General features: G+C 38.6%; 2 long non-coding RNA genes and 1 gene segment (V, D, J or C); all 3 read left to right on the top strand.

Moving 5' to 3' along the window:
• The window catches only part of LOC140333452 (immunoglobulin heavy constant mu-like), a gene marked incomplete in the record, with an annotated part of 720,383 nt that overhangs the window by 68,329 nt on the left and 636,150 nt on the right, over positions 1 to 15,904 (top strand).
• On the top strand, positions 4,399 to 4,899 carry LOC140333470 (uncharacterized). The gene is made up of 2 exons (XR_011921366.1): positions 4,399 to 4,483; positions 4,594 to 4,899. It is a non-coding gene; the product is annotated as an uncharacterized lncRNA (long non-coding RNA).
• LOC140333468 (uncharacterized) lies at positions 7,151 to 7,852 on the top strand. The gene is made up of 2 exons (XR_011921364.1): positions 7,151 to 7,519; positions 7,652 to 7,852. It is a non-coding gene; the product is annotated as an uncharacterized lncRNA (long non-coding RNA).

Genomic DNA, 15,904 nt, shown 5'->3' with positions numbered 1-15,904 from the left:
TATCATGTACTAATGAGCAAAAAATAATACAAAAATGTAAGTAGGCAACAATGAACCTATGTAACCTGAATATGTTATATAAAAAAAAGTATAACATAAAGAATGCAATGATACCTGAAACATGAGTTTGTTAGCAATAAACTATATTTTTTAATTAAAGAAATCTGCACGTGTAAATTAAACAAATATTTAAAACATGTTTACCCACCCACAGATTTTCTATTACCAACAGAGGTAATTAAGGAATGTATTTAATCTGTGTTTTATGAATGAGAAATAAGAAATGTTTGATATAACAAAACTGATGATTATATCATAAGCCCTAATTCATAGTAGTGCACATGTATGAAGTACATCATTTATTGTGTTTCTGGTATATTACTGTGTCTCTGGTATATGCAAATAAAGTAACATAATTTCCAAATATTTAAATGCCATCCAGAATAAAGCAGGACGGGGCTACATTTTGTACACCAACCCTCAATTTGAAGAGCTTTTGCCAAAATGAGGACTTTATTTGGCCATTTATTAATACTGACATGCCTGACAGGTGAGCAGACACTAAACATTTTCCATAAGGATCTATTTAAATTAAAGTTATTCCAATCATATTTCATTGCTGAAATTTGCAGAATGGATGATAAATTGATAATTATTATGTATTATTTTTAGGTGTTCATTCAGCTGAACTCTTGCAGTCAGATCCGGCTGTAGTAAAGCCTGGGAGCTCCCATACACTGACATGTAAAGGTTCTGGATTCTCTTTCAGCAGTTACTGGATGCATTGGGTCAGACAGACTCCCAATAAAGGATTACAATGGTTGTGCCAAATACATGGAACAACCACATATTATGCAGATGCAATTAAAGGAAGATTTACAATATCTCGGGATGACAGTAATAACATGGTATCTCTACAGATGAATAATATGATCACAGATGATAGTTCTATATATTATTGTACTAGAGAAACACACAATGACAGAAAGTATGAATTACTGCTACAAAAACCACCCGGTTATTCTCTGTTTTATCACTAGATGGCAGCACAGTTTGTATGAAGACATGAATAGTACATTATGCCAATATTATTCTTTCCTTCCAATAATGCTAAATGTCTGGCTGTCACAAGGATTCTTTTGTTTCAATCTGTACAAAACCAGAGAACTACACAACTATTATTTTTGGAAAAAATTATGACAATAAAAAATACAAACAAAGTCATTATATGAAGTGATATATTCATTACAATTAAACACCTAGAATAGATGGATCACATTCTATAAGCCATGCTCAGTTTACTACTTCGAACTGAAGCTAGGCAATGAGCTCCTTATCTGTACCTATTGGCCAGCAGGTCACAGGATGTCTACCTGGACTATATCTTAATGCTTGCAATAGTGAAGCTTAGAACCCGGCAGTGGCTGTCAGCTGTGTACATTACCTCTGGTAAGCTCGGACAACAGGTTTGTTTGGTTCTATAAAAACAAAAAAACAAAACTGGGAAATGTGGAAACGTACAAAAACAGACAGAATTGGAACAGCAACCCTTCTCATGTCTATACAGTATAAAAAAACCTTTCAATGCATTCATTTGTAATATCTAATTATGAAAGTTTTTGGGTGTCATTCTGCCATACAATTAACACAATGTAATCTTTGAGACTTATTTCTGACCTCTGACTTATTTCCAGCTCTGCAGTCACTAGGCTTTTATCCAAACATAACAGCATTCATGGTTCTGTTGTCTGGTCTATCTCTTCTTCCTCTCAACCTGATAGCACTAATAAAATGTGTGTACATTCTATCTATTATTTTCATGTCTTTAGACTGGGATTGCTCAGTTGATCTTAGAAAAGTGCAGAAGATCTCTCAACAGCAAGGAAGTAACATTAGCGAAACATTGCTGGTTCATATGAGCAGTACGGCAGCAGATGAAATTAGGATGGAATTAAGAAAGTGGGGCAAGTAGTCACCATCATTCTTACCATTCAGGGGTATCATGTTCTTTAATACCTAGGAGGTTGCTGGTTTTAGCAATGCAGTGACTTAAAATAGGATGATTTGTAATTACCATAATAACACTGATTACTGATCAGATATTGGAAGCACAGGCATATGAAGTATTTCAGTTTGACTATCTGGATGTGGGGTCATGCTATGATTGTTAGGAAAGGTTTATCTGGGTTCATCAAAACATTTGTGGTATTTATGTTTAAAACTGTATGATTAAAACAAAATATTTAAAGACATCATTGGCTTGCCAGCATTTAACAGTGTGTGGTCCATTATTGAGAAGGCAATAATAAAGTCTCGTGGGCATGCTTTGAGAGGAAAAACAAATATTCTGAAAAGTCTGGTAGTTTGGTTTCTTATCTGTTCCCTAATGCCTCAATGTAAGTAAAAAACAAATTTGAATGTACACACCTTTACCAATAATTTGTTTTACAATAAATATTAATGTATCCACTGAAGACAGATAATTATGGGTTACAGGTTTTCACGGGTAATGACAAAGATTCTTAATGGAAGACTGAAGACCTAATAAAAGAACACGAGGATCTCTGGTAAAGACATTTGGTAATTAGCTAAGTTAGTGTTATACCTCAAACAATGTTAACAATTTGACAGTACATACTAGGAGTTACATCATCAGTGGCATCCAATGGCCAAAGGGGATTTCTGCTTACCTGGACGATTGTCATGGAGCCATTGGCGAAGATCACAGCTTCATGGGATGCGGCAGTGACTGGATCCTGCACTTTCTAAAAGTTGAGTCTGTGCCGTAAGTACAGAAGTTGCTGTGTCTACTTACTGATTATGGTAGAAAATTCCCTCCTACAATCAGATGTCCATTTTTTTTATTACTATGGGTTTATTTACACACTGGCAGTTTGGTTGCAGTGCAATTACCGCTTCCTCATGCCAGGGAATGGCTGCCTCTTGGGAGACCCTCCATGTAGCATATCCTGGCAGCAGCTCCATAGGGAATTAATAGGGATTGCAGTGAGCAGTACAGGTAAACCTTACTGCTGCCAGCTGTGCAGATGCCGGTCCTTTAAAAACTGGCATGAGCAACTGATAATATGCCAGTTGCAGGGAACTGGGCATAATCTCTCAATCCCAAAGCAGGTTTGAGTCTGCCCTTACTGTGTATGTAATGGAGAGTGAAAACAAAAGGTCAAAGTCTGCCTATTTGTATGATCCACTCCTATGAATATATAAGTAAAAGAATGAACAGGAAAATGTAACCATTACTAACCTTTTAATACTTTCTCATGAACATTTTAGAGTTGATAACTCAAGTAACAAAACATAAACCAATAAATGAGCTTACCAAAAGGTGGGTGAGAACCAACTTTGGGGCATCAAATAAGTTGAAATAAACTTCCATGCCAACACCCAACCCCAAAAGTACCCTTTTTTGACTTGTTCACATATTATGATTAAAATAATTATCTTTATATCTTTATCTTATCATTTCACACCTAAAACATTCTTAAAGAAGGGTACAGTAACATGTTCACCTTTCCAGCAGTTTCCCATTGCCCAACACATGCTCACTGGAGTTTATAAATGTAAATGTGATTGACAAGTGATAGGAAATTTTAGCACATTATTTTTTCTGACCTGATCAAGTCAACCCCGCGTCCCCATCAAAAAAAGCCATTTAAAACATGAATATTTCTACATCATTATGATCACATGTACAGTGTAAATTAGAAGTATAAACACATAATTGTCACCACATAATAAAATGGATTGAAATTGTTTTACATTCTTTATTCATGGATCGGAATTGTTCTTGTCAATTTCAGTTATGAATAAACTGTAGGGACAGATAGAGCACACTCACTCTTTCACTTAATAATGAAACACAAACAGTAACAAAAGTATATAGTTATATAGCTACGTAGTAGGTTAGGTTGAAAAACGTTGAACCACTAGGGAAATAAACATATCCCAGATGTAAAACCCTATAAGACATAGTTAATCCAATTTGCTTCAACAGGGGAAAAAATTCCTTTCTGATTCCATTTCCTGATTTCCATTTCCATGATATCTATTGTTGATAATGCAAATGGTATATACTGTAATACTTTTTAGTGGTGTACGTAATATAACAGTTTAGCTTTATCTGTCCTTGAGAAATGATAAATAGCGCAGAATGTCTCAGCATATTTTTTATGACAGTTTTTGCTAGTACAAAATCAAAAACAAAAAAGACATATTCATCAACTATGCCAAAATCATTACATTTCTTTAGTGTTTATATATTTATATGAAATGAAGGCGGAGGGAGGGTATGTGTAAAAACAATGGAGTAAAATGCAAATGAACTTACAACCCTTTCTTATTTGTAGCCTTCACATCACACATACACTAATACAGATTAATATTTCTTCTTCTGCATACACACAGCTGAATACAAGAACAATGAAGATGATAATAAGTTTGTTATTATGTCTATTATGCTTATCAGGTAAAACTTCACAGAAAAGTATCTCTTTTACTTTGTTTTATATTTAGTTATCATATTAGGAAAAACACAATTACCATAATTCCTAACTTTTATATTTTCTCATTGTTCAGGTGTCCAGTCTGCAGAACAACTGACCCAGTCTGATCCAGCGGTGATAAAGCCGGGAAACTCCCATACACTGACCTGTAAAGGTTCTGGATTCACCTTCAGTAGCTATGAGATGAACTGGGTCAGACAGTTTCCCAGTGGAGAGTTACAATGGGTCTCATATATAAGCGCTCCTTCAGGGAGCACTAAAGAGTATCATGACTCTGTTAAAGGACGTTTTACAATCTCCAGAGATAACAGTAACAGTCTGTCATCTCTAAAAATGGAGAACATGAAAACTGAAGACTCTGCTGTGTATTACTGTGCAAGACACACTGATAAAAACATATTGTCCTACATAACAAAAACTGTTATATTCCTTCCTCATGGTATCTGTAGATGGCAACATATAACTGTTATAGACGTATCTCTGTCCTAACAAGAGCTAATCTACATCTGTGATTTTAATGCTGCAGAACAAATTAACAGATTTTTGGCAGTCAGTTTGCGGAATATTAAGCAAATAGCAATAAATTATATTTACTGTAGATTCATTTTTATCTTTTTAGTATCGATTTAATATTATTGTCTTCTACTTTATTATTGTTATGCTAAATAAATGGAAAAAGCAAATAATATAGAAACATGAAAATATAAACATTCATGTGAATAATAAAACATCCATAACATAAGTAACAGAGGGACATATTTCCAACATTAAAGCAGGAATAGACTGTGAGGATACAATTTGTTTGAAGATCCACCTATGTGTTCAAATGTTTGATCACATGCAATAGTTGCAGTCCATGAAATTTTTTTAGCTGTTTATACATTGATGTTAAGTACATGTAATGTCAACCTACTTTACTATATGCCTCAAATATCTAAATAATAATATTTATGTGCCTTCTGTTCATCATAATTTATGTTTAAAGTAACCATAAATTAAAAAACAGAAATCTGTATTGGTGTACACATTTATATACATAACACTTTCCTAAAACAATACAGAATACATATACAATTTACAGAATAATCAAGCACAACCTTACACATACCTTGATAAACCCTATTGAATGTACCAAAGTATACCAGTATTTAAAACTAACAATTTCTCTCTAGTAACACTATTTATTTAGATAGGAAATGATTTTCAAAAATCATAGAACTTATTTTCCAAGTTCTAACCTAGATTGGACAGAAGGAAAAAAAAATCAGACTCACAGAGCTATTATACTCATCCGAACTCCACATCTGTCCGATAAAGAATGATGGCCAGCCCTATAAAAACACCCCCCATCCACCAAAGGGTTTTTTAATATGCAATAGAATTTTACCTTGGAGTACAACCTGCTGCAAAGCCTCCATATTTCCACATGCTGCAAATCTCTCCAAACCCTTTAACCACTGACCGATTTTACTGAAGCTCCAGCATTTCAATGGGCCTGATTTATTAAAGATCTCCAGGACTGGAGAAGATAGATTATAATGGGAGAACCTAGAATGAATTTCTTGAACATCATTTGCTTTTAGTTGGCATTTTTTTATTCCAGGACCAGATCCATTCTAAGTTTGCAGGATCACCTAGGTTCTCCCATGATAGTCTTGGAGAGGTTCTTTGCAGCAATTGAGCATGTTGGTCGATGATGCAGTTCCCTGCTATAAAAAAGGGTTGAATGACTAATTACTTATTCTAGCTTGGCATATGTTAACCTTAAATACTCAGTCAGTTTCCAGGGGGAAAACAGAAATCTCCACTATACCTGGTAGGGTTTTGAAAGTAAACCAAGGCTATGGTTAGTGATTCTTTAGTAAATCACTCTTACAAAAGGGGGTTAAACCAACAGGGTGGGGGAAGCTTCATTAATATTAGAAGTTGGCTTACTGCGAAAATGTTAACAACCAGTCTGGTGATCAGCTGTATCCAACTCTGTCCGACATAGCTGCACCTCCTTTCTTGGAATTCCCTTAACTTCAAGCAGACTTAGGGACAATGGAAAGTAACCAGAAGACTAATTTAATGTCTTCTTATTTAGTAGTACTATGTTCTGGAATTTCAAATAAAAAGAGTTTTAAAAGAAAAACATAGGTTTAGTTAGGGAAGGTGACCATCACATGAGGATACTTCCTTTTGTGACTTTTTTCTACCCCCTCCCAACATACATATGCACCCCCACCTAGGCATCTGTTCTGTGACCCTTATACCCGAGACTTTCTCATCCCTATGTGTGTTTATTTATTGGTAGTATGTACAAGCACAACTTTACATCCACCTTGAGCCCTAATACATGCACCAAAAATTATACTTGTATTTATAACCTCCTTATACCTCCTAGTAAAATTATTTATTCATGAAATGTGAGAATATATTTTCAATGCTTTAAAACATCTTGGACACAAACCAAAAAAAAAGAATCCCCATCCAGAGCTGCTATACTCAGCTGATCTGCATTTGTGTCCCGTAATCTCTCAACTCTGTCTCCCAGCCTCCACTTCCTTTCCAAATGCAGCAATGCCTATCCCATTAGAGAGCCCCACATGTGCCATGGTACCTTGCAGTGTGCACTAGAGCCCACCACAGTGTCTCTCAATCTGCCACAGAGCTGCCATCTATGATCAGTGCCCTCCAGCCTTCTGCAGAGCCCCTTAGCCCCCCACATTGTGTCCTGTCTGCTGCAGATTATTTAGCAATGTCTGCTACTCAGCCTTCAACAGCTCCTTCCAAGCCATGCAAAGCCCCTGATTCCCACACCAGCGTTCCCATATCAGAAGCCAGTGGTATATATGAGCTGTTATATGCAAATAAAGCAACATATTTTGCAAGTATTAAAATGAATCCCACAATAAAGCACAAGGGACTACATTTTGTACACCAACCTGAAAATTGAAGAGCTTTTCCCAAAATGAGGACTTTATTTGGCCATGTATTAATACTGACATGCCTGACAGGTGAGCAGACACTAAACATTTTTCATATTAATCTAAAATTCAAACAGTCTTTTTACAAAATTATTACAAACATCTTTCATTGCTAGAATGTGTAAATGGATGATCAATAATAATATATTTTTTTTTTTTTAGGTGTCCGTTCAGCTGAACTCTTGCAGTCAGATCCGGCTGTAGTAAAGCCTGGGAGCTCCCATACACTGACATGTAAAGGTTCTGGATTCTCTGTCAGCAGTTACTGGATGCATTGGGTCAGACAGACTCCCAATAAAGGATTACAATGGTTGTGCCGTATACACGGTACAACCACACACTACGCAGATGCAATTAAAGGAAGATTTACAATATCACGGGATGACAGTAATAACATGGTATCTCTACAGATGAACAATATGGTCACAGATGATAGTTCTATATATTATTGTACAAGAGATACACAATGACAGAAAGTATGAATTACTGCTACAAAAACCACGCGGTTATTCTCTGTTTTATCACTAGATGGCAGCACAGTTTGTATAAAAAAGGGAACTATCAGGGGTGGAAAAAGAGTAGACATGAATATTACACCATGCAATTATTATTATTATTATTATTATTAATAATAATATTATTATATCACCTTCTGATAATGATACATGTCTGGCTGTCAAGCTGATCCTCTGGTTTTAGTACTTTGACAGTAACTTCATTGACTTAGAACAAGTTTATAGATTACCAATTGTAAATTTACTAGCTACATTCTTGTCATATGTTTAAAAATAAAGGGCTAACTATAGTCAAATGCAATTGGAATGGATCCTTCAGGGTTTACCAAAATATTGTCCTTCAATATTTTCTGTCTATATTACTGAAATGGTATTATTAAAAAATGAATAGAATGCAGCACTGACTTGTCAACATTTGAAAGTATATGAACTGTTAAAGCCAAGTCAACAGCTCATTTCTTCAGAATTGAATAGAGTGTGCATTGACAGGGATTCCTAAAAAAGGGGTAATCTCTGTTTGCTTGATCTGGTATGTATTACCTGATGCCTAGAAGTAACTAAAGATTAAAAAACACATTATAAATACATTAATGTATAATGAATTAAAATGTGTTCAGTAAAGATTAATTTTCCTTTGCAAGGTTTTAAGGAGGGAACCGAATCCATGATGGAGGACTAAAGACTTGGAGAACACCAGGAACTCTAGGGAGGGCTCTCTATGCCATTCTCTTACATTTGGCAGATACTTTATTTGCCATGTTAATGACATACAGAATATGATGTCAGAACCAGCAATTTCACAGTAAATACCAGCAAGTGAAGCAAAGTTAATTCTAAGGAAGAGATAAAGGAAAGAATAGCTTAATGTTAGGATAAATGCTAAAGTTAACTTTAGGACCAGCTTTAGACATATGCTTTGAGGTAACGTGTGTCATTAACTGTGCTTTTTATTACAGTTGGGAACCTTGTGGTGCAATTAATTTTTACTAGAACCACAACAAAATAAAGCAAGTGTCCAATACACTTATGTGCAGTGCACTTCTAGGCAAGGCACTACTGTACATTATGACATTTTCAGAAATATTGATGTATTTATGACTATAGGTCCCTTGTGGTGCATTGGCCGTCCATTCAAATCATAATGTAATGCACAAAGTTGCCATTGTTGTTGCGCTTCCTATGTATGGTATGGGGACCTGCCAGGGGTCTTCAGCTACTTTTTTTATTGTTCGGGACTTTTATTATGTCCCTCCACCTATATAGAGGTATGGGTGACCCTCAGGTATTCCTTCTCCAATCTATTCCAATGAATATATGTTCTTATATTAGTTATTATATGGAACTCCTGTAGAGTAGAATTAGGGGATAAAATACTTATTTAATATCTGGAAGTTTTGTTCTCTTTGGATAGAGTAAGGAAGAATTGAAACCTCCATTTATGAAAAAAGGAAAATGTTAACTGTAACCTAATGATTCCCTACTTAATTATGCTAATGGTGGTGGGGGAATATGTGTTCATCCAAGGAATGGAAATCTGTGCAGAGGATGCCATAATCCACTTTATGCCATAATACAAGAAAGTATTAAAGCCAAAGAGTCGGAATAAGAGCCAAATCAAATGAAGGTCAGAAATATCAGTGTCCATGTTTTTCTCAGTACAGGATTAATTGAGTATTAGGATGCAGGTAATGGGAATTAAGAAATATACCCTTTATTAGAATACAAAGTCCGCTTGTTTTAAGTCCCCATCCTATACAAATCATTAAAATATAAGTGGAACAAAGTAAAAACATATTACCATGCAATACTTGGGAACTCCCAAACCCACAAATACCCCTTTTTGATGAGTCTAATAATTATGTTTAAAGTTTTTAGTCTCAATTCTTCTCCTAGATATTATAGAAAATTAGGCACAGTAACATGTTAACTTCATGGCTCACCTCCTCCACAGCTTAGCTTTCAGGCACTTTCCTCCATTTAGTTTTCTCCCAGGAACCTGGGGTTATAATGGAATTTAAATAAAATAGTTTGATCTTTGGTCTTTGTTATTTTAATGCAAGTTATTGAATAAGTTGTTGGTGGAAGTAGGAAAAAACAAAAAGTGTACACTATGCTGTCATATGAAGAGTTTATTGTTTATATGAATATTTAGCTATGAATAGGTATGTGGAAAATTTTTCCCTGTTGCTGGTAGAACGATTTGCGGTGTGGGATTTAAAATCGGGTGACGTGAAAAAGTCAGGGGCAGAAAAGGGGGGTTTGCATTTAATCCTGCGGACTTTCCAAAATAGGTTACAGGCTTTCGCAATTTTGACAAGTATCTTGGGTGAAAAAGCGCCCAAGCACTGTTCGGCGTTTCTTTGCTACCTGGATGAGCAATTTCGGCAGAGAAAGGTGATGCAACCAGGGATGCCTTGGGACCACAAAGTCTGTGCCTGATGACATCGGCACATTTGGGCTTGCAGTCCTTTCTTGGAGCCGCCAGGGGAACGGAAGTCAAGGGTATATGCAAGTTTGGAGCATCTTGCAGGTTCAAGCTGGAGTGTTCTGGATATGGGGGAGCCCATTCAGCTAGCTGTTATCAGAGCAGGGGAAAAGGACGTCCCGCTGAGCTCGCGGGAAATGTAAGCGACGAGGAAGAGGGTGCAAAACATGATAACCTTTCTCGGTAGATATCCAGATAGGTAGGCAGCGTGCCTGCTGGAGGTGGGTTTTTCTGAGGGTTTTAGGATACCTTGCCAGCTGCGCCGGGGTGGGTACAGTCAAATGTGAGGAGGAAGTTGCGTTAGGGTGTATGGCAGGTCTGTTTCAGTTACCGCCATGGGTAGGGAATTTGGTGGTGTTGCCGCTGGGGGTGGTTCCCAAATGGGAACCTAATTATTTCTTCATGATACATCATTTGTCATTCTCCAGAGGAGGGTCAGAAAATGATGTCATTGACCCAGGTTTGTGCAGGGTGGCATACACTTCATTTGATGCCGCATTTTTCTTTGGTTAGGAGGGCGGGCTGGGGTTGTTTGATGGCGAAGGTAGATATTGATTCGGCCTTTAGGTTGTTGCTGGTATATCCAAATAGTTTTAGATTATTAGGTTGTGAGTGGCAGGGGTCCTTTTTTGTGGATAAGTGTCTCCCAATAGGGTGCTTCATTTCCTGTGCTTTCTTTGAGGCTTTTAGCACGCTTGTGAAGTGGGTGGTTAGGGGGGTTGTCCGGTTTGACTTCAAAAATCCACTACATGGACAATTTATTTGTGTGTGGGTCTGCTGGGTTCATTGGTGTGTGCTAACTTTTTGGGGACCCTTGAGTATGTGCTGGAGCATTTTGGTGTTCCATTGGGTGGGGACAAAAGAGAGCGGCCTTCCACTGAGCTGAGTTTTCTGGGAATTGTGCTTGATTCCCAGCAGATGTAATGCAGGCTTCCTGAGGACAAGTTGGGGGCATTAAAGGAGGAGGTGCGGAGGGCATGCCTTTTGTGCAAGATCCAGTTGCGGTACCTACAATCGCTATTAGGAAAAATGAATTTTGCATGCAGGATTATGCCCATGGGTAGAATTTTATGCCTTCGACTTGCAGCTCCCACGGTTGGCATGCAGGACCATGGGCATCATGTGCAGTTAACAAAAACATTGCAAGAGGATTTGTGTGACTGGCAGAATGTTTTGGCGACTTACAATGGGCGTTCCTTGTGGCTGGGTGAGGTGGTCGACAATGGGGCATTGGACTTGGCGATGGATGCAGCGGGGGCATTCGGCTATGGAGTGTATTTTGGGGGTAGATGGAGGGCAGAGCCCTGGCCAAAAGAGTGTTGATGGTGGGGGCTTTGTAAGAATCTGATGTTATTGGAACTGTTTCCAATCATTTTGGCGCCAGCATTGTGGGGTAGGTTGTCGGGATTGCAAATTTCATTTCATTGCGATAATATGGGGGTGGTGGAGGTTATTAATAATAACTCGGCCTCATCCCCCCCCCACGTGATCTGCCTTATGAGGTCTGGTTTTGTTGTGTCTGTGGTTAAATGTTTCAGTAAGAGCGGTTCATGTGCCTGGGTGCGAGAATGTAACTGCTGGCTCTCTCTCTCGCTGGCACCAGAGGCAGACGAGCAGGGATCCCCATGCTCAGAAAGGGCTTTGGAAGGTGGTCTGGGGGTCATTGCTGACTTGATTCAGTGTTCGGTGTGCACTGGAACGTATAAAAAGCGTATGTGGGTACTTGGAGGGAATAGTGTGTTCTTGCAGAATGAAGGGGCTGGGGGTGACCCCAGAAGAGGTGAGGCATTGGTTTGTTGTTTTTAGTACCTAAATTCAAGAGGGGAGTGTCAGGGGGGGCCATGAGTAAAAAAATTATCAGCTTTGGCCTTCCTATTTAAATTGCTGGGTTGGGTGGATGGTTCTAAGAGTTTTGTAGTTCAGCAGGCGTTGAAGGGTTACAGGAGGGGTGGTGGGCATCGTGATACGAGACGACCTGTATCGGTGGACATTTTGTGGGAACTGGTGGGGCAGTTGGGTCTAGTGTGCTCCGATTATTTAAGGTTGTTTTGTTTTTCGCGTTACTTGTAGTTCCTTTTTTTTCAGCATTACGTTTGGTGGAAGTGGTCTGTCTAAGTAAGTCCAGGGCTGGGGGCTTACTATGGGGGGATGTGTGCTTGGAAGGGAACAGGGTTGTGGTGTGGATTGAAAACAGATCAGTTGGGAAGAGGTGCGCGGTTGGAGTTGGGTGCGATACAGGGTTCGGTTATTTAGCCGGTGGTGGTTGTGGGTAAGTATTTATAAGTTCAGCTCCCGGGGATGGTCAACTTTTATTCACAAACTGGAGGGTTATGACACGTTTCCAGTTTGGGGCTGTTTTCAGGAAGTATGAGGTGGCTTCAGGGAGGAATGTGGGTGAGTATTCCTCACATTCTTTTAGGAGATGGGGTTTGGGCCCTGAAGTTATTAAGCAAAAAGGACGTTGGGAATCTAACCGGTTCAGGCTGTACATTCGCCCTCATTTGTTGTAATGAAACAAAGTATACAATCACAAACGTGAGTTTAGGAAAAATGTTTTTTTGGGGGGTATTGGTGTTTGAAAGGGTGGTGTGAAGTGGGGGCATGTTCTGGAAAATGGTTTTTGTTTGTGTTACAGGTGCGGCAAGGTGTCTCGTCTGAATTTTGGGACATTCGTATGTTTATTGTGGATGTCCCAAGAGTGGCAATTGGGCTTACAGAATGACGTCACACAGGTGCGGTGGATAGGCATTCCTGGGATGCAGTGGAGCAGGTTGGTGCCTGAATTTACACAGGTTTGCTTGGATAGGCCTCCTGATGTCCTGCTCATTCATGTTGGGGGAGAATGATTTGGGTGGTTTGTGTCATCAAGTTTGATTTCTTGCATTTGAGGAATCCATTTCAGAGCACGGTGCTGCTGTGGTTCGAAATAGTGGCCAGGCTGGATTGGCGAAACACGCGTTCGCTCCACCAACAGAATAAAGCGTGTATCAAGGTGAACAAGGAGGTGGGGCGATTTGTGGTGAGGATAGGCAGTATTGTAGTCAGGCATTGGGAGCTGGAGAAGGATCCCGGTTTGTTTATGCGGAGCGATGGGGTGCATTTAAATGCAGTGGGAATGGATTTGTAGTGTTTGAGTTTACAGGAGGGGCTGCGGAGAGCCGTATGAAAGTGCTCGCAAGAGTAAGGTGTTACACTTGCGGCAGGTGGCACGGTGGGTAGGTCCATGAGACTTTAGAAGAGAGGGAGACTAAAAATTTAGAGGGGGGTGGGAACTCATCAGGGTATGAAATTCCTAGTAAGGGGGAGCCCCGGGTGGCACTAGGTTGTTGTGGGGGCCAGGAGAGAGATGGTGATACCTGCTAATTGTCCCCAAGTCGGTGTGGTAGTGGCTGGGGGCCTGTCTTGTTAGCGGAAGTATTGTGTTAAACGGTTAAGGCAGGAGGTTTTTCATGGACCTAATACTGGTATTTGGTATTATCCTGATTATACTTGAACTTGTTTCAATTATGTGGTTTTGTTGTACTGGTAATAAAAGGTTAAAGTTTTATGTTTTTAAAAAAGGGGCTGCTATGGCCAATGTATCCCACAAGATGGTGTCTGTGTTTTATTTAAGGTATGAAGGACAGTGAGTTTGGAGAAGAATTGTTGCTGGCAGGGTTGAAGTCTTCATCAGCTCTGCCCTGGTTAAGATTATCAGCTGTTATATGCAAATAAAGCAACATAATTTCCAAGTATGAAAATGCCAATCCATATATAAAGCTAGAGGGGACTACTTTTTGGAAACCAACCTAAAATTTGAGGAGTTTTTGCCATAATGTGAACTTTATTTTATCATTTTTTATTACTGACATGCCTGACTGGTGAGCAAATACTAAACATTTTTCACTGGGGTTCTAATTAAACTTTTAGTTATTACAATCATTTTTCATTGCTCAAATGTGCAGAATGGGTGATTAATTGCTATATATTATGTTTTATTTTTAGGTGTCCGTTCAGCTGAACTCTTGCAGTCAGATCCAGTTGTAGTAAAGCCTGGGAGCTCCCATACTTTGACTTGTAAAGGTTCTGGATTCTCTGTCAGCAGAGACTGGATCCATTGGATCAGAATGACCCCAAATAAAGGATTACAATGGCTGTGTAACACACACAGTACAACCACACAATATGCAGATACAATTAAAGGAAGATTTACAATATCTCGGGATGACAGTAATAACATGGTATCTCTACAGATGAATATTATGATCACATATGACAGTTCAATATATTATTCTGCTAGAGAAACACATAATGCCAGAAAGTATGAATTACTGCTACAACAACCACCCGGGTATTCTCTGTTTTATCACTAGATGGCAGCACAGTTTGTATGAAGACATGCATAGTATATTTTGCCATTATTATTCTCTCCATCTGATAATGCTAAATATCTGGCTGTCAGACTGTGATCTCAGTACTGTTACAATCATGTCAGTGACCTTAAATAAGTTTATAGATCAGCAGTTGTCATTTTCCTACCTGGACTGAAGTTAGGCTATGAAATCTTTATCTGTACACAGTGTGCAGCAGGCTAACAAGCACAATGTTTAAAATTCTACCCCAATTCTTGTGTTAGTTCAGCTCATAATTATAATAATATCAGACTTGTAAGCCCAATATTCAGGCAAATAGTGTAAAGTTCTCTTATTGACAGGCAGTTGTTAGGGGGCAGGACTGCCCTACCAACGAATCACCAAGGGAACTGCTCACTGCTTTTTACATTGACAACACAATTACAAGCCTGATACTTCTGTTAGTCGCAAACATTTTCGTTTCAAAATATTTGGCTGTAAGTGGAGCTATTGGGCCTGATTTATTAAAGCTCTCCAAGACAGGAAAGAATACACTTTCACCAGTGAAGCTGGGTAATCCTGCAAACCTGGAATGGATTTCTTCAAACTGATTTGCTATTTGTTAGCAAATGTTTTGAGTCCTTGATCAGATGATTTCCAGGTTTGCTGGATCACCCAGCTTCACTGATAAAAGTGTATCCTCTTTAGACTTGGAGAGCTTTAATAAACTAGGCCCCCTGTGTCTGTGAACCCAGAAGTGAGAGCCTGCGGTGTATTTTGAAAAACAGAACTTTGATTAGCTCAAGCATTATGTTTGTTCATTTCAGTTATGGGAAATGTGGAAAATTACAAAATTAATTGACTCCAAAAAGCAACACCACTCATTTCTGTACAGCATAAATGATAACTCGCAATTCATTCATTTCTAATAAAGTTGTAAGGCGCAGATCTGTCATGGAAAGAACAAAATGGGATTCTTTACACTTATTCTTCACTTCTGACCAGAATAGTCCAGAGGTGCAGTCACAGCTTTTCTCCAATCATTATTATCATTCATGATTCTGTTGTCTGTTACATCTCCTCT

Source organism: Pyxicephalus adspersus, chromosome 6, assembly GCF_032062135.1.
Source record: "Pyxicephalus adspersus chromosome 6, UCB_Pads_2.0, whole genome shotgun sequence".
Classification (NCBI taxonomy): domain Eukaryota; kingdom Metazoa; phylum Chordata; class Amphibia; order Anura; family Pyxicephalidae; genus Pyxicephalus; species Pyxicephalus adspersus.
The sequence above is the reverse complement of the archived record's forward strand: the minus strand, read 5'-3'. Positions and strand labels throughout refer to the sequence as shown.